Source organism: Apteryx rowi, unplaced genomic scaffold (assembly GCF_003343035.1).
Source record: "Apteryx rowi isolate R43461 unplaced genomic scaffold, aptRow1 scaffold_168, whole genome shotgun sequence".
NCBI classification, from domain to species: Eukaryota; Metazoa; Chordata; class Aves; order Apterygiformes; family Apterygidae; genus Apteryx; species Apteryx rowi.
In genome coordinates this window covers 1,142,155-1,161,080 of record NW_020447952.1, presented here as the reverse complement: position 1 = coordinate 1,161,080, position 18,926 = coordinate 1,142,155, and the positions used below count along the sequence as shown (strand labels likewise).

Here is an 18,926-nt window from a genome sequence, read left to right as displayed (position 1 = left end):
GGGCACCTTCCAGCCTCCCCCCTGCCACCTCCRGCCGGGCCAGGGCACGAGGAAGGCAGGTCTCCAAGAGCTGTCCCCAAGTCCCTGTGGCCACGGCACATGCTGGCCACTGAGGCCTCTTGGTCACGTCGCTGAAGGGAGGCCAGGCCACACTTCGTCCCCAGCTCCTCCCAGCGCAGCGAGCCCCATGGATCGCACGGCCGCCCTCCCCCAGGGCTCCTTGCGCCAGCCCCATCTATGCAAATACCCCTCTCAAAGCCATGGTGTCATTTTAATGAGAAGCTACAGTGCTAAACTGCATTTCTCCAGCCTCGGTCTCCAGATACAGCCCCAGCCCTAATGAGATTTCCCCTGCCTAGCATATTTTAACCAGCTCCACAACGAAAAACTCATATTCAGCTCCAGCAAAGAGCATCGCTCAGCACAGACAGGCAGGCAAGAAGGCACCCAGGAGAAATGAGCTCTGTTTTCCAGGGCCATCAGGAGGAGCAGGTAATCCAGTTGACACAGGGACATTTCCCCAATTCCTGCTGGAGTACAACCGTCAAACACTTTTGCATTAGCACGATATTGATGATGGAGACATCCACCTGCACAGAGATAACATAGCTCCTTGAGATGGGGACAAGATAGAGCAGGTCTCTCTCTGCAGACAGACAAACCCCCTGAGCCTGTGCAAGCTGCTCAGGATGCAGGCAACCTGGGGCAGTTTCTGTTCAGGACGATTCCCAATCAACAGCCTATTGCAAAAATAAGGACCAGCATGAAGCCAAGCCCAGGCCACCCAAGGACGAAGCAGCATGTCTCTGGATCGCATTGTAATTACAAGGTATAACCTGGCCACCCTCCCACCCAGCCCAGCGAGGACAGTCCCTGGGGCCAGTCTCATATCACACACTGGCAGAGTCTCTTTGCGCTTTGCATTGCACATGTGAAACAGAAATAATGTATGAAGACCTGGAAGGTGCTTGAATATCCTGAAATACCTTCTAGAGCTGCCAAACATTATTGTCATCCTGCTTCATTACTTCCAGAGCTCGAAAACATGAGCAAGATCCTCTCAAGCCCACAGGGCTGGGAAGGGGAAGGCAAGATGGGACAGGTCAGACCAGCTGCTCTTTGCGGGTCTGGACAGGGAGAACTGGTAATGTGCTTTGTCCACTGTGGTTATGCCCAGACCGTGCTGTATGTCAGGTGCCCCCTCATTCCCTCTTCTCCCCCTGTGCAGCTGGGATCTGAGCGTTTTACATTTACCTAAGGTTTCGGGATGTCTGTCCGCCTGGCCAGTTATTGTGTAGCATCCCCCACGACGCACCTCTCTGCAAATCCAGAGCCTGTTGCACAGGCACAGCTGTAAAACAAGCACATGATTCTGCACGAAAGGCCTTCACAGAAACATAGCAGCCCAAATGTACCACTTGTGCAACCTTACGCTCTTCTTGCTGGGCAACGTACATCCGCAGGCCTGAGCAAAGAGCAGGGCTGAAATGCAAAAGGCCGACGACCCTCTCTGGGACCTCACCCTGGTCCTGCCCTACGCGCCCAGCGAGCACCCCCTTGCATTAACACGAGAGGACGCGTTTAGCACCCTCTGCCGTGGTTACCCCCACGTTTCACGTCCCAGCTGTACGGTCCTTCAGAGAAACTTTGATGCTGGCAAACCAGGTGCCTCTGTTCCTTCCCCAACAACCAGAAAGAGATACTCAGAGCTGCGTCTTTCTGTTCATTTAAGCAGCAGCTTGTGCTGCGAGCAGGAGAGAAAAAAAAAACAGATGCTTTTCCCTTGTGGTTTGCATAATGCATTTCTCCTTCCACTTACTATCGAATACGGTGCACTTGGCCCAAAAAGAGAAACAACTTGCAGTAATATTTACAAGCTAATTAGGCAGAGAACAGACTTGCACATCACTAGAATACCAAAAAAGAGCCATTTGGGCTGGGAGGGCTTTTTCTGATTTTCTCTGGAAATCAAAACTGCGAAGGGCTGCTGCTTGGCTGCCCCAGAGACCTGAAGCCATCCCTCTCGGAGCACAGMCCCGTCCCCAGCAGCAGTTTGCCCGTCAGGAAGAGCAGATGGGGCCAGATGCTGCGGTGCTACTGGGATACAGAGTCTCCTGCCTGGCAGCCGGCAGCCCCACGGCGGCCCCGTGCCGCGGCCGAGCTGGTCGCTTGCCAGGGTGCTCGTTCCAGGCATGGGCGCCCGGTGCAGCCCTGTCGCACCACGTGCTGGAGGGACACGGTGACAAACCGCACAGTCGCAGTGCCACAAGGAGCGAAGCGCCTCGAGACCTGCGCTGCGGACGCTTTCCGGCTGTGGCAGCGTTGGGGATTCAGGCAGGCGCAGCCTCGCGCGTGCTGCAGTCTCACACCCCCAGTGCAGCTCTGCTACCCGCRGGGCTGTGCTGCTCTCGCTCCTCCGTGCCGGACCGCAGCGTGTGCCGGGCACAGACCTCTCAGACCTACAGCACCACGCACTGTTTTAACTCCCTCCTGCAAAAATCTCTCCTTGCCGAGTGCTCTCTGCGGGAGCAAGGCGCCAGTGGTCCCTGCCGTCCTCCTAGGAGTTGAGCGGGGTTTGGCTGCAGCAGACTCCATCCTTCCCGGGAACAATCCAGCTTCAACTAACATCTGGCAGGCCTGGAGCTGGCCTGAGCGCTGGATTTCGGCAAGCAGCAGCAGCACCCTGTGGGCCTTGGCAATAACCCGCACCTCTGCCCACGTTACTCTCTTGCTGCACCTTGCAAGGTTAGGGGAAAAACCAAGCTGTAGGCTGCAGAGGGCACGGAGAAAGCTGAGAGCAGATTTAAGGGACATCAGCCACTGTAGCAGCTTACCGATAACGCTCTTCACCCCTAAACCGCAGGATTTCAGCATGAAAGCGTCAGCCAAACACTATGGGAGAGCGTGCCCGGGGCCATCACAGCCCTCAAAGGCCAGTGCCCAGGGCTAAAAGCGACTGGCTGAGCCCTGCCAGCACCTTAAAACAAGTGAAGCCACGACCACGCGGAGGGACGGAGGTGCACTGAATCCTGCTCCGGGCACAGCAGGGGCTAGAAAGCCTCCAAAGGACCCTAGGAGAAGGTCAGAAGCGGAGGTCAAGGACACAGGGCACCGGGATTACGCCTCTCTCTCGGAAGCRGAGCCGTCACAGCAGCCAACCCACGGAGCCCATCCCAGCTCTGCCCCACGCCAAGCACACGGATGCTCTCGCTACRGCTCTGCAAAGGAAAGCGAGGACGAGGGAGATGCTTGCAAGGACRGGGGGGATGAGAAAGCAGCACGCAGGCCCGGTGCCTCCCCACTAACAACTCAGGCAAGCAGCTGTCCCCGAACTAAGTCGGCCCTGCGACAACGCTGCCCCTGCCCTGCGGGCTGGGGGAAGCCAAAACGGCAGCACTGCGTAGCAGCAGGGCCCAAAAATAAATACAGCTACTGCAGCGGGGATTTAGGGGACAAAGTCTAATCCCCCAGGTACCGAGCCTGCATCCCTGCCCATCTTCAGCTACCTCACTTGAACCACCCACTACTTCTCTAATTCTCTAAAATTACTGTTGAGAGAGGCAAGGCAAATAGCATCTTCTTTCACCGCAACGGAGAAGGATTTGAATTTTTGTGCCGTGGGCTTAGAGGAAAAATTAAAGCCATGCTTGAAAGAAAGAACAATTGCCTTTTATTTATATTTAGCAGCACTCCTTGCACAAACCCCATCCAAAATGCAGTTTACAATAATACAACAAATTTTACAGTACATAAAACTCTACGCGCCAAGGGGAAAAACGCAACAAGGAATCAACATGCTCCTTCCACACGTCGCTTGAGAGCGGCACTGCTTCCAGCCTCGCCAGAGAAGACTCGGGAGCGACCCCGCGGGGCTTCGCTCCCTGCCCGCTCCGAGGGGCCCGGGCCAGTGGGAGCCGGGGCAGCCACGGGCCACGCGCACATCTCCCACCTTGGCCCCGCACCTCTGCAGCCCAGCAGCAGCGACCGGTCCCACRAGCGAGGGTCGCCCACGTGCCGGGAGGAAGCATCCATCTACGGCCCCGAGAATCAACGCAAAAACGCTCCCCCTCTTGGGACRGGACTGCTCCAGCCCTGAAACCCACCTTCCCCGGAGAGGGGCCGCGTGGCATCCCAGCGCTCCCCGAAGCCAGAAACGAGCTCCGGACAGGAGCGATCGGCGAGTCCCCGCGGCAGCCTGGGCGGCCTCTCCTGCCGCGCTGATTTAGGGCTCGCCAGGCGGCGGAAGGGCTCTGCGCCAACAGATCTTTGTCGCCTTCGGAGCCCCAGGTATCCATCGGGGAGCAGCTTGCTTTCGGAGCGCTARTCCCCTGTCACTCAGGAATTATAGATCGCCCAGCAAAGCCGTGGGGAAATAATTGTTTGCTTGCTGCTCAGGCCGCAGAAATTCAAGGAGAAAATGAGATTTTGTTTGTTTGCTTTAGATCATGGGGTTTTCTTCCCTGCTGTGCTTATTTCAAAATCCCCTCTCCTCCCATTCAGCAGTCAAACAAGTACATGTAGGTACAACGGGTATTAGAACAGGAACATGCCGATCCGGGGGGAGAACCTGCCCTTCAGCAGGCTGGTTGCCAGCCAGGCTCAGCACAGGGGAAGGGTTTGATGACCCCAAGAGGGAAATATCAACCCCACTTGATCCGAAAATTAGAGAAGGTGTCCACAGAGACACAGATTTGCAAAACCTCAGGACTTGAATTCATGATTTAAATAGCGCCTGGACAAAAAGCACACTCCCGACGAATAGAGATGTTCCACTGGATGCATTTAATCTCATTAACCCAGGAGCTGTTTGTGTGGTTTAGTTCAATCATGGCAGAGCGGGGAACCCAGAYGCAGCAGCAGTTATACGCAGAAGCCAGCGGGGATGCTGCATTCAAGCACAGCTGAGATCAACCTGCCTGCTTTTACTGCCCCCAGAGCAGCAAAACCAGTGCAAAATAAATTACTCCAAGCAAGTTAGTGTTTCCTTGCAAAGAGGCCTCAGAAGTGCCGAATCCTCGAGCAGGCGATGCTCAGCCTCATCAGGAGGCCGGGAAAGACAGACATTAGCCCTGCGCCGAGAGGCAACTGCGGAGCCGCGGTTACGCYGGCTGCTCGGGGCCTGCGGTACGGGGGCTCCGGGACCCCAGCTCTGCCCGCAGTGCGAGCACGCAGCCCCACACGCCTTCGTGCAAAACACGGCTATAATTTATAAGGTCTCCTGTAGGCCGGAAGATGGTTGTTCTACAGTTCCTGCCCTGAGAACCTCTTTGGTTCTGGAGAAGACCAGAAGTAAGGACGCAGGAAGGAGCTAGAAAAGGGTTCTGACTTCAGAGAAAGGGGGAAGGCAGAAAGCACAGGGCCAGCTCCAGCTCTGTAGACAGCGGGATTTACAGCCCTCTGCCAAAGTCTTTCGCACCCATATTGCACCTCCATCCAATTCAATTTAATTGAATTGATTTCTTTGAATGAGCAGCTGCCTGAGCCACGAGACTTATTTACAGCAAGATCTTTCAGGCGACAGCGCTAATAAATGCCAGCAAAGAGGAGGTGCCCATGACCCCGACGGAGCCTCGGTGCAGCGTAGGAACAGCCCATCTCTGCTAAAACTTGCTCTTCTCCCACTAACAAGATTTACCATCACCTGAAACTCCCCTGCACCATGTAGGGTGGCCTTTGCTAATGCCAACCTGCAGCAACCCCACCACTTCCATTTGGCGCAAGGATGAGCCCTACGTAGGCACCAGGCGGTCCCGAGGCTCAGATCCCAAGTTGTCTGGAAGCAATGAGTGTGGGCACCGCATACTTCTTCAGAGCGGGGTCCAGCTCCTTGGCCAGCAAGGGCAAATCTGTGTGCTGGAGGGTTCAGACCAACACACCTGCAAGGGCCGAGCGTGGCCCCCAAGATAGCCCAGCGCGAGGAGGGCCAGAGCAGAGCTCCCTCTGGATCCTGCCGACATTTATGAGCAGGCAGGAGGAGGCCCTCTGCCCCTGCGGCCCGCTCCTCCCTGGGCTGTGCTGGGGGGCAGAAGACAAGAGGCTCTCCAGAGGCAAGAGAGMCTCTGCAAATGGATTCAGTGCAAGAGCTGCAGTCCTAGTGCTTTTTCTGCCCCTGCCTGATTCCTTATCCAGTCTCCAATGTCTTGCTATTAAGTACAAGACAGTTTAAAGCACAAGAAAGAAAACCTAGAACTCTATGCCGGATGATCTGGAGGAAAAAAGACCTCCTATCTTTTGCCAAAAATCTAGGATTTTGCTTTCTCAGTCCTGAATTTCAATCTCAGAAAGCTCATACCTGCCATAGAGACAACTGCCGTTCACTTTACTCTTATCATTGCTAGATTCACATTGTTTGCAATCCCAGCGCATTATACAAATCCAAGACTATTGTGCTCTTTCATCACCCTCATTGTCAAAACCACTCCCTGCTTCAGGTTTTCTCCCTCTTTTCAAGCTTGGACCACATACCCGAGACACTCGGAGAGACCTGGGCTGTGGCTGCAGCAGGGCACTCAATACTGCTGAATTTCGTCCCAACTTTACAACTGCATGATTAGAGTTTATCTTCTCACTCCCCAAGCTTCACCTTCCCCAACTGTAAAGTATGTTTTATTCTAGGAGCAGAAGGCATATGGAGAGGATTTTGTTAGCTGATGGCTGAATGACACTGAAATCTTTGGTGCAAAACAGGAAAAGAGCAAGTTCTCCCTTGAACTTGAGTATCATTAGGATTAGTCACGCTGGAGCAAACCGGCTAGGACACGTCTTGGCCAGCCCAGGCAAGCACCACACACGTGTCTCCAGCGATGCTACCCCTGCTTTTGCCTTCTCTGCTGCATCCGTCTAAACAGCCCTTCAGCCGACAAATGAACCCGAACCCTTTTGGCCTGTGTAAAACTAACTGTTTGCAAGAACTCTGCTCTGGAGTCACAGCTGGATGGTTTTTGAAGACTCACTTCTTGAGGAGATTCTGAATATTTCTCACTTTTCTCACAACTGGAAATAATAGAGAACCTCCTTTTTGGTGCTATTATCGTTTGCATTCCTGGATTATCTAAACACTGCTTGGATGAAGATGTGAATCAGAAATTAAACCATCTCACAAACGTCAACCGTTCCTGCCAGACACTTTTCAGTCACCTTCTCCCAAAGCTATCCATCATGAGGCACCAGTTTAATTGAAGGCCAGTCCACTAGGTCATCTACATTTACAGAAATAGGTCCTACAAAGCTTTGACACTGTCTATCCAGCATTTTCACTAGCTCTGAGAATATCAGTAAACAGCCTTATCAGATACAAGGTTAGTCACGGGTTAAGTTTTAGCAGCTGCTGTGTTATTGTTGACCTCTCCCCCTTACTCTTACATGCTGCTTCATCCCTGATCCCAGCAATCAGCCCTGGCAGAGCGCTCTGATTTCACTGACAGACAGGTGGAAAYGCTCCAAGCTGCTGGACCTGCTACTCTAGGGCTTCCCACACTCAACACACGAGCAATTGTGGCCTGCATTTCCCAAGCGCAGACGAGGTCTAAGGACAATTCCCCTGCCATAACCCGCTCCGCGCATGGGTGGTTTCCGCCTCCGACACTTTGCACAAGAGGTGAACAAGAGGGGACTGAAGAGAAACTGAATATAAATAGCACAACCCAGTTCTGAAGCCAGCCTTAGGCTCTGAGGACAAAYGAAGGCTCAGGAGCAACTCTGCACACTTGAGGGAAGCTGATCAAAGACCAGCTCTCTGAAAGGAGTCGGTTTACTGCTGCGTTGTGTAAGCCAGAGCATAACGGTGGACGTGTCACGGCAACGAGGGCTAGAGAAGCTTCTCATGGCAGAATGTTATTCGGAAGAGCTCAGCACAAATGGACACTGGAAAGGCAACATATTTCTCAACATCTAGGCAGAAGGCTTGCTACAGACCCCAGAGGATCCTGAGCGCCGGTATTAGAGCACTTAAAGATTGCAAAGATCTGCTCTAATTGTTCATCCTAGTGAAATACAGGGAAAATAAACTTTTAGAAATCAAAGGCTAATGCATRAAGCAGATGTGCCGGCAACGATAAGGCAAAGCAAGGCTTTTAGAAACCAAATTTGAGCTTTGCACAGATTAGACATTAAAATGAACTCACTTAATTTCATGCCATATGCAAATCTTCACCAGCTGTCAGCTCTGTAATCACTGGAGACTAAATGTAATAACTAAACAAGAACAAAAATGCAGCAAAGATTGGGTTCTGCAGAAGTCCGTTTATTAGCAGTTTTATGTTCTGGGAAGCCAGGGAACATGCCAAGCCTACTGCCCACGTCTAGGGATGCATATAACCCAAATACCAGCAAGATCCTCAGTAAAACGTCTGCAAATAAAGTAACTTAAAATGATGAGGCTACTACGTACTCCTGACATTTAAGGGCTTCCAGAAGAGCACCAACTGCTGCTTTTGCATGATCTGACTCCCACTAATTTGGTAGCTGGACCAAATGAGTGACCCAGCTTTCCTAGAGCAAAGGCCAGGTAAGCACCAGGCATCTTCCTAGACCACAGCCAGATGGTACAGCAAATGGCTGTCTCCATCCTCAGGCTTCTCTCTTCCTTTGAAGCCCTGGATGTATGAAGCATATGTGCCAGGACAACCAGGAGTCCATAAACACAGAACAAGGAGAAATGTTCCTGCTTCCCTCTAGAGCAAAAAGCCTTTAAATGCTGATTCCCACCTAAGCAGAGTGTATCACCCTGGCTTTTAGTAGTACTGACCGCACAGCTATGCCAGGCAGCACCGACAGGCCACACTCGCTCTGTCCCCTGCGGTGTACAGAGGAGCTGTCCTGAATTATCGCACAACGTTGGCCAGTTACTGAAACATTCAGCAAGCATCACTTCTACTGAAATAATTCTACAGAGCTCTTAGCTCTCGCCTGAAGCCATTTGCCACGTCTGGGAGAAATGGCAATCTCTTACAATTGCTTCCAAAACGGACAAGCCTCTGGGAAAAGGGAAGCTCTTCGTTCCTTCGTGCAAAGGCACGGTGCTGGCCCAGCCAGCAGAAGCAACAGATGCATCACCGGTTTCAGGATCTGAACTGCATCCAGCTGTCAACAGTGCAGGATGTGGCTTATATTCACCTGGCGTTAGCTGATCATTAGCTACGAACGGCACAGATGTAAGCTGCAGTTTTTGGAGATCAGTGAAAGGCAGGCAAGGAAGCCGCAGCAGGGACAGCGGAGAGCAGCTCCGTCTGCGACAGGCTGCCAGTCACTGCCCACGGGAGCTGCAGGAGGGGGCGGCGTGCAGAGGGGCAGAGGCGTTACGTTCAAGTACTGCAAAGCAGGTAACAAGGTGGCTACAAGGCAAGAGACGATAACAACAGCGCTTCATCAGAAAGGCTCCCTCAGAGCTAACACGGCAACAGGTTTAGACAAACCGCCTTAGCTGACAGACAAGACACAAACGCACGCGTGCGCACCAGCTTCGCTGCTTGTGTTTCCATGGTGCTTGCATTTCACCCGGGGAATCGCACACCACGGGCCTGCTCCGCCAGCACGCTGCACCCACATCCCAGCAGCAGGCGGCATGCAAGGAGCTGCACCTCGGAGCATCACATTTTCACATCCCTTCACCCAGCCTGAACAAGGCAAGSAGCATGCCGCAGCCCATCCCAGCATCGTTCCTTCTGTGAACACGCAGTTAGCAGGAAGGGCTCTGGGAACAGACGGCGTGCGCTTCGCACGTGGCCGGGCTCTGCTGGCATCCCGGCATCAGGAGAGCGAAGATCTGAATGCGAACGACACAGCAAGACGCTTCCACGCGATGCTGAGCGCCTGTGAAATCTGCCTGCGGTGCTTGCCCTACATCCAGCACAGACAGATTTACACACAGCTCCCGCTCCGGCTCAGCCTCTTCCTGGTGAAAGCCATAAAGCCCAGCAGAGGAGATTTAACATTCCATTTCCAAAGTAATTAAATCCAGCCATATAAAGTGAAATGTTTAACAACTCCAATTTTTGCAGAGTGCTGGAGGAACCTGATAAAGATGGAGTTACACTGCTAGTAGTAAACAGGGGCTGTTCTCTGTTCCGCTACTGGTAGCGGGTAGAGGGGAGTCTGAATTTTAATTTGGAAGAATTTCAGAGGACACATTTTATTTAGCAGCATGCAGGGCAATAAGAGGCATAGAAAGCTGTGAACTACGCATGCCCTCTTTCTCCGTATTTCCAAGAGGGTTCTCCAGCCAGTAGCTAAGCTCTGCTGAGGCCCAAAATGGCAAAGATTGCTTTGCAAATCCATTTATTCTAATTCTAGCTGTTGCCTTTTTGTTTCTGAATGTAGTTGCTGAGAAAATGGTCATGCAGAATTCCTGAGGTCAGATCTACATTTCAATGTTACTAACCACAGAGACGTTTTATGATTTATAAGGATCATCTGCCTGTTTTGGGTTGTATTTTTAACACTGATCAACATACACAAAAAGCCATGTGAATATCCCAGTCTCTGGGAGCCTTTGGAAACTTAAATTCACGGAGAAGTAAAGCCAGAGTGGCTGGCATTTACTGAGGCCGCTGCTCCAGAGCACCTGCTTCACTTCCCCAAGATTTTAGAACTGAAGTAGCTCTCAAAGGCTGTATTTATGGAGCATCCTCATTATCAAGCACGGCTCAGGGCAGTCCAGGGCGAGCAGAGCCCCTCGCAGGCCGTCCTCAGTGATCAAAAGACTGAAACGTTAGAAATCAGTAAGAGAGCAACTCCCAGCTCTTCCTTCTGAAAACAATAATAATTGAGGACTTGATGGCTGCTGATGGAAGAGCTGGCCTCCAAAGCCAATCAGCAGGCCAAGGCATTCGGCCAAATACAGTAATTATAGACCCAACCACACTGGAAAAGCCTTATTTTCCCTAGAGGTCTGGTGGCCCCAGCCTCAAGAGCCAGGAAACAGGGAGTGCCCCTTCCAGATGAAGGACTGGATTATGGTGCCAGAGTCCCGCTAAACCAAGACATATTCCCTGCCCTGAAGAGACAGCACAGAGGTAGCACAAAGATTTGCTAACGTATGGCTGCTTTACACCTGTTTGTAGAGCAGGAGAWGTGTTTCTCTATGTGGGGGCGTGCGTGCGTGGCTGGATACTTGTAGCTCCGCAATAAAGACTGCAAAGACAGAAGAGAATTGCAATAGGCAAAATATACTTGCTGCTAACGGAGGAGGAAGAGCAGGGAGCCGGCAGGCAGTGGGGAGGATCACAGAGGGCAAAAGCTGCTCTCCTGTACGGAGCGCCCAAGCTGCAGCAGCAGAGCCCACCGAGTCCTTTCCCTGGGAGGGATCCTGCTCCCGCGGAGCTGCCCGGGGGGGGGTCAGCAGCTCGGTAAAGGCCACCACTTCCCAGCCACGGCCCAACAGGAAGGCTGCTCCGAGCCGGCGCTCCCATCCGCGCCATCCCTCCACCTTCCCCAGAGACCCCAYGGTGATGCTCCCAGCAGCAAGCGGGGGGCAGCAGGCAGCCGCTGCGCGAGCGCCCGGGGGCCAGGACGCCCTGTGCTCCGGGGCCGGTCCCCAGCAGGCCCCCGGGGTGTCCCTCCGAGCCCCGTCCCCCTCCTCAGGTGTGAGCCCCCCGCTAGGGCAGYGGAGGCCCCCAGGGACCCGGGCACTGCCGCCCTCCTCCCGGCGCTCCGGCCTGCCGCGCGGTTGCCCTGGTGATCGCAAACCCTACCCTCTCCAGGCGCCTTTATCTTATTCTTCAGGTAGTTAGGGAAGAGCATCCCATCGGCAGCCCCCCGTGGAGCCGCCACGGCGCTCGGCTGCCTGCAGACCGCCGGCTCCCAGCTGCGGCATCAGCCTGCGTCGCGCACGAGGGGCAAACGCTGCCCCAGCCGGAGCCGCAGCTGCGGGGCCCGGGGACACCCTGTCCCCGGGGCGCTGGCAGGCAGCGAAAAGGCGTCCCAGTCTCCGGGGCGAGGCGGAAGGCCTTCCCCCGGGGGGACGGGGACGGCCGCCTCCGGGAAGAGCCTCTGGCCAGCCAACAAGGCCCGCTTCATCCTCCAGCTGCAAAAGCCTCCTGCAGCTGAACATCACCAAGGAAAAAAAAAGAAATAAAAGGGAAGAGTGATGAGGATCTAGTCATTCCCAAGCCCGCACTAAACAGAGAGGGCATTTTGAGAAAGTCCCGGGAGGGAAGAGCTGGAGGGCATCCAAGATGAGAAGAGGCTCCCTCAGCACGGAGCGCGCTRCCAGCCCCAGCGGGGCGCAGGGCCGCGGTGTCCTCCCGGGCCCCCACGCCGCCGCCCAGGGGTCTCTCCCAGACCCTCACCCGGAGTGCAGGCCCYGAGAGCGCCCAGCGGCGCCGACCGACGCTTCATGCCCGCGGGAAGGGCCATGTCCAACCCAGCCAGTCCCACCTTCGCATCGGCGAGGAAAAGTGCCACGTCCAGGTCTCAAAAGCCGCCGTCTTGTCCTGCCGAGTCCCCGCAGGACACCTGCTGAGCTCTGACAGCTGTCACTACCTTAGCAGGGGGCGAGCTGAGACTCTTGCACAGGAGAATAGCTCCTTTTGTAATCCGCTCCTACAAAACTCCTACCCTCTTGCCTGTTTTAGCCCTCCTTGTCCTAGATTACAAGCCCTAGGGATGGCAAGTGTACGGATTTTTCACTATTGAATAATGCATCTTGCAAACAAGCCCCCGGTAACAGCGGGCTTGCTGCAATAGGTCTTTTCTGAGACGCAGACAAGCCTTCCCCCCCTCTCTGCCAAACCGGCCACGGCAGCCTGCGCTGCAAGCGGTGCCCGCAACGGCCTGACCCATCCGTGACGCCTGGGAAAGAGCTGGAGCTCGCTCGCACCCCTGCGCGGCTCTGGGGAAGCCGCTCATCTGGTGCGCTGTGCCCTAATCAGGCCTCCTCGCTCCCCGAGAGCCCGTCAGAGGCTGATGGAGCCTGGTGCAGCGTGCCAGGACGAGGGGCAGCAGGAGCGCGCGCCTACGTTGACACTAAATCCCTCTTAACGTGCATCGCTTCTGCGCATTTTTAGCTGACCCCCCCTCACTTGGCCAAAGGAGCAGGGAGGTAATAGCAAGAGCCTAGCTGAGCCTGTCACCCCAGGAGACCTCGTTATCCCACGAGGTCCCCACTGCCTCCTGGAATCAATTAAGTGAACTGGAGCTGGGGATACCTGGCACTTCACAGGATCAAAACCCAGGGAGAGGAGCCCGTAGGAGGCAATTTCCCTTCTGTTATTGACATGCAAATCATCAGTGCGGCAGCTCACAGGTTTAATATATTTCCAGATTGCCTGGCGTGGAGTCACATTAGTCAAGTGTATGTGGCAGTTAGTCCAAAATGACTCTTATTATAGAGTCAGCATTTCTACATCAGCTTCAAGGACAGGCTGGAGACAAGTGTTCAGCCAAACAGTCACTTGCCTTATCCCTCTCTAAGCCGCTTTGAGGCAGAACAGTCACAGAGTTTGGGGGACTGCATGCAAATGGCAGCAAAGTCCCTAGTGAGGCTTCGTGGTACAAACAGACCGAGATTCCTGCGAAACGTCCCTTCCGACCTTGGCAACACACAAGACTGCAGTTTTCTACCCATCAACTTTTGAAAAATTCATCTTTTTCACTCAAAAACACCTGCCAAGAACCATGAACCACCACAAGAAACAACACTGTTCTCTCCCCCAAAATATATATCCACTTTGAAAACCTGAAAATGCAAAAGCTTTAATTTTTTCAAGATTTCTCAAGTTTGCTCCCAGTTTTCCATAGCTCTCAACACTGTGACTGAGAAAAGGCTTCACAAATATTAAAACAGGGAGGTGTCCCAAGCTCTGCCATTTCCACCCTGTCTCCTGTCGGGGAGATTACCGGCCTAGCGGTATTCACCATTCCACTTTGATAGTTATTTCTGTGCCTTACTGCCTTTCAAACGTTCAAACCTGTAGCAACGCACAGGCGATTGGAAAACTGTGCTGACTGCAAGTGCAATAATGAAAAAGCTTTTCTTCCACACAGATGGGACTCCTTATTCCCTCTTCCCTCTAAATTGTATTTCTCATTATACACAGACATGCCAGGGTAGCTTTGCTTGGGACCTGCTGTTTGAAACAAGCTTAGCATTCTGATGTTAAAATAGCTATGAATGGCTCTGTCCCAGCTTAGCTGAAATAACGTTGTGCTCAGCTGCAATATTGCTTTGAAAGTTTTCCTTTTGTCCATTTATTCCCAGTGCCGCAAACCAATCTGTCTTAGAACCTCATTCCTCATTATTCATTAAGAGAGCCGACAAAGCCCTCTGTTTCTGCACCCTCTCAGAGCTTTGTTTTCAGCTATCTATTCAGTCTTGTATTTGTGCATCTTCAGTGTTTGCACCGAGAGCTTTAAATTGTTCACTTAGCCTTGAACCCCCTCGCTCACTGTCTTTGGTTTGCAGCTAGTAGAAGTAATCACCACAATGCAGTCTGGCTCTGGCTTTTTGCTTACCCTTCTATTTTCTCTTTAATTAAAAATCCCTTTGGTCCTTGCACTGCTTGCTAACACTTGGATCTGGGACATAGCTTCCATTTGCCTTGTAAACGGTGCAGCTGAGAATGTCAAAACCGTTTTTCACAACAACCTTGTTTTGACCTGGGTGACAGCTTTACCACCAGGCATTTGATCTCTTACTTGCCCATCTGTTCATTGATTAAAATCCCACACTTCAATATGCAATTCTGTCTCTGCAACCAGTCGTTTCTCCTGCCGACGAGACCCTTAAACAGACAATGCACCTTCCCCATCGATGCTCTCAAGCATTTCACAGCATTCTTTAGCGTCTCGGGCTAACCCAACGGCCCAGGGGCAACCAGTTGCCAGCAAGACCCTCCAGCATCGCCCAAGAGTACACGAAATAGAGATGAAACTGGGGCTGAAGGAGGACAAAACACCCCACGACCGCACAGAGCAGGCCAACGCTCTCAGAGGACGCTGGCCTGCAGTGCACCATCTCCAGGCTCTGCAGTACGACAGTCAGACACGGAGGCTGGGTGGGGAGAGGCAGACAAGTCCTCCCTTTTGCAACATTTTTTTTTTTCCTTTTAATATATTGCCCAAGAAAGCCAGAGGAACAACACCAAAGTCTGTTTTGTCACCTCCCATAAATTTGGGAGATGCAAGATTATCACAAGGTTCAGACTAATGGCTACTATCAGATGCAGCACTGTGCAAGCTTTATAGATACGCAAGATCTGTACYGCCAGCAACAGTTATACCTCATCAGGAATAGATCCTAAAATCCTCCTTAGAGCATACAAAGGCAATTTTCACCCAGTACAAACAGTTCCGAAGGCAAACCAGAGCCTCTCTCAACCTTAATACGTTTTTCATGATCACTGCCTCTAAAAGCAGAGAGGGATAAAGGTCCAGGGGAGRGACTGCAACACATGGGGAGGTTTCTACTGAGCAGCACAACGAGTCACTGCCATCTACTGGCTGCAGCGATCCTTTCGCTTCCAGATTCACTGAATTTGGTCTCAAATATTACTAAGTAATAATAATAGCTGGCCTCTTCCATGTCATCTCCAGCGACACTACTGTAAGACTTCTAACATATCTGCACGCTGGCTGTAACCAAGGGCACCGTTTCAAACGCAGATTCCTCCTAGAGACCGAGGGTGCCGACGCGAACCGTTCTGCACTGCCGCAGCGACCGCAGCTCCGGGCACCATCACTGTCCAGCGAGGAACCGCGGGACCATCCGCAGCCGCCGGACAACACTCGTGAGAGCAGGGTGGGCCGAGCACACAGAGATACAGGACCGCTCTCYGGATCAGGACGGCCCGGCAGCAGACCTGTGTCCGTATTGTCCTAGCAGTCCAACCCCTTGCTCATGGGCTACAACTCCAGTGTTTCACAGCTCTTACGTTCTTAAAATCTACTAAAGATCTACTTTGGGATCTCTTTGCTATCCCAGACAAAATCATAAATAATTGCGATGCACAACGTACCGGCGATGGCAACCCATGAGCTGGCACCRATCTGCACTGAGGAAGCGTTACAGAAATGCTAAGAATCAGCAGCACTAGTGACGTTCCTGAGGGACAGCAAGGCATCAAACAGTCTCAAAAAAGTACTTTCCCAAGGCCACTGTGAGGCATCAAAACCAGGATTAGATGCCAGGCATTCCTGGCTACCAGTGTTGCTCTCCTCCGTTACACCAGATTCTACAYGTTCTTCTCACCGTTTTTAAAAGGAAAATACATCATTTCTCTACAATCTTTCTGTAATTACACTTGGGTGTATTGGCCTTGAAAGAAATACACATTTCTGTTGCAGCTTTCTCTCGAAAGGCAGCTAGAGTTGCTCATCCTTCAAATACTAATTATTCCCAAAACTTATTCCTCAGCATTAATGGGCTCTGGCAGGCTCCAAATGGCCAAAGGACAGGGTAATTTTGTGCCGCAGGAACTGCTGTGGGCTCCGCTTGCTGCTGAGTGGTCTCAGAGCTGAGGTGCTGTCAGTCTCTTTTTAGGGACGCTGGTTGAACTGAGTTCATCAATCTGCTTTTGTCAATGCCGATAAAAATCAGTAAACATCTGAGAGAGCCCCAGCACTGAGAGTGGTGACTGCTTCTCCCACTGCTGACCGAAAACAAGAAAAGGAAGACTCTCTCTGGGAACCCAACTTTGTGATAAAACATGAGATTTTTTTTCCACAGGGAGCGTGGTCAAACACTGGAAGAGGGGCCTAGGGAGGGTGAGGAATCACTGCCCTTGGAGATATCAGAACATGGCTGGACATGGCTTCCACCTAAATTATTTTGCAAGTCTGTGACCCTAGAAACCCCCATGTAACACAACAGCAGCCCTAATTCTGAGCTGATGTAGAAGACGCACTACAGCCGAGGAGCAGCACAAAGCCGACATGGATCACACCGTTGAGGTCATTGCCCCATACTTGGAGGAGAGGTCCCTCTTAGGGCTCTTACCTGAGCGCTGGCAGCAGGTTCCTCGGTCGTTCAGGTGCAAAGGCAGCTTGTTTCCCATTCGTGGAAGTCCACCATCTGAACAGACATCACAGAAGAAGTAGTTCTGAAAGGTCTGGGTTCCAGTCGCCATTCAGGAAAGGGGGTCTTGGTCCTCCTTTTCGGTAGGAGCAGCGATTTACTAGCATGTATTCCCAACTGGAGGGAGGGAGAAGCAAGGCTTTGCGGAGCACCAGAGGAGGAAGGAAGGAGTGCTGTATCTGTGCTCAAATCATCAAGATGCATCTTGGAGCTGGCTCCTTCCCCTGGCTTTGCAATAGACAGCTACACGGGCAGGCATTAGGGATGACATATGTTCTGCTGAGGGAGCATCAAGCCTGCTTTTGCCATCCCCAACTCCAGTTTGCCTTACTTAGTTCTGAAAAAATGTCCAGCTTCTACAGGGAAACTGCTCTAACATTTAATATCCCTCTCAATTATTCTTATCAACTTAACTCTTCCGCCTTTGCATCTTATGACCACCCTTATCTCCTCTTTTCCACTAAAAGCACCAGTTTCTTCAAACTTTCCTCATAAGGCATGTTTTCTAGATCTCGTGGCATTCTGCTTATTTCCYGGACTTTCTTCAGTCTCCAGTTCAGGCAGCGCAGTGCCCAAAAAGCTGGACAGAGTGAATTAACTACATCTGCCTTTCCTACGCTCCTCACCCACAGCCATTGCAGCATTAACCCATCTTCCATTTCTGAGCCATTATAATCCCCGGATATTCTGCACGACTTGTCACTTTCCCGTATTCCCTGTATTTTGGCCCTGATTTCACCTTCCCAAGTGCAGTACTCATCTTCCTTGAACTTCATATTCGTTTGAGAACATTGCCTTATCTTATCAAGACCATTTAAGTTTGCTTCTTTTTCCCCCCTGAAGTTCTTGCTAACCCCCAAYCTGGTCCCATGGGCAAGTTTTAGATACATTCTTTACTCCTTCACCCAAGCCAGTGCGAAAACTCTAACCACAAGCAAAAGGATGCCGGCAGACTCCCCCAGGGAAATACCACCCCAGAGTGACAGAAATCATTACAGCTGAAGAGTGCTGCAACATTGTGTATTACAGAGGAAATGCAGTGTATGCAGCCTGCAGAGGAGCAATCTGGACCCGTTTCCTTTAGCATTTGTTCGCACACTTCACGTGGGATAGTGCCAAGGCCTTACTGCTCGTGAGCTCCATTTACCGCAGCCCCTTTTGCACTACTGTCGGTTACACAGAGGGAAAACAGGCTGAACAGCCACGATTCGTTTCTGACAACCCAGATGATTTCTTTTTCTGCCAGCGATGATTCACTGCGCAGGGAGCCGGAAGGAGGCTGTCCATCATCGCGCCGAATTATCCGCAGCTCCCCGGAACGCGTCCTTCTCCCTCAGCAGCTCCCCCAGGTCCTCGTCCCTCGTGCAGGGGAGGGTGGCACATCCCCACCACGGGCTGGGCGCCGAGCCGAGCTCTCCGCTGCCCGGCGCGCTCAGAGGTTGCGGGGCAGAGCAGAGGAGAGCAGCGAGGGCCGCAGAGCCCTGCCCAGGGGGGCAATGGCTGCCCCGGGGGGGGGGGGGGGGGAATGGCGGCCCCAACGCGCCCAGGCCCCGCGCGTTGCGTAGCAACGGGGTGAAGCGGCCTCCACGCGCTTAAATAAGGACTGGACCGCCCCCTTCGCCTGTATTCCCTTCTCATTGGCTGTCTCGACCAAGATTGGCGTGAGCGCTCACCAATCATCTCCCTCCACGAGCCTCTCCCGCGCCGGGGGTGTGGGGCTATCCGGAAGACGCCACAGGAAGCCGGGAGCAGGAAGGGGGCGGGACGCAAAGGCGAGGAATCCGCTGCGAGCGCCAATGAGAAAGGAGACGGGGCGCGGTTCAGCCAATGGCAGGGCGCGGGGGCCGGGACCTGGAGGAGGCGGGGTCACGAGGCTGTAGCCGGCAGCCGGTGGGTCAGGGCGGCGCCAAAGGTG

At 52.9% G+C, this 18,926-nt stretch overlaps 2 protein-coding genes across 4 annotated transcripts in view; one reads left to right on the top strand and one right to left on the bottom strand.

Annotated features, from left to right (window-relative positions):
* The window catches only part of CMKLR1 (chemerin chemokine-like receptor 1), a 79,689-nt gene extending 61,169 nt beyond the window's left edge, over positions 1–18,520 (bottom strand). For both annotated transcript variants that reach the window (XM_026060323.1, XM_026060327.1), the window contains exon 1: positions 16,934–18,520. The gene's annotated coding sequence lies outside the window, so the exon portion shown is untranslated. The remainder of the gene's footprint in view (positions 1–16,933) is intronic.
* Positions 18,521–18,871: 351 nt separating this feature from the next.
* FICD (FIC domain containing) overlaps positions 18,872–18,926 on the top strand; it is a 6,299-nt gene continuing 6,244 nt past the window's right edge. The window contains exon 1 of one of the 2 annotated variants that reach the window (XM_026060270.1): positions 18,872–18,901. The gene's annotated coding sequence lies outside the window, so the exon portion shown is untranslated. Of the gene's footprint in view, positions 18,924–18,926 lie in introns of both variants that reach the window. The other variant, XM_026060269.1, reaches the window with a different exon arrangement.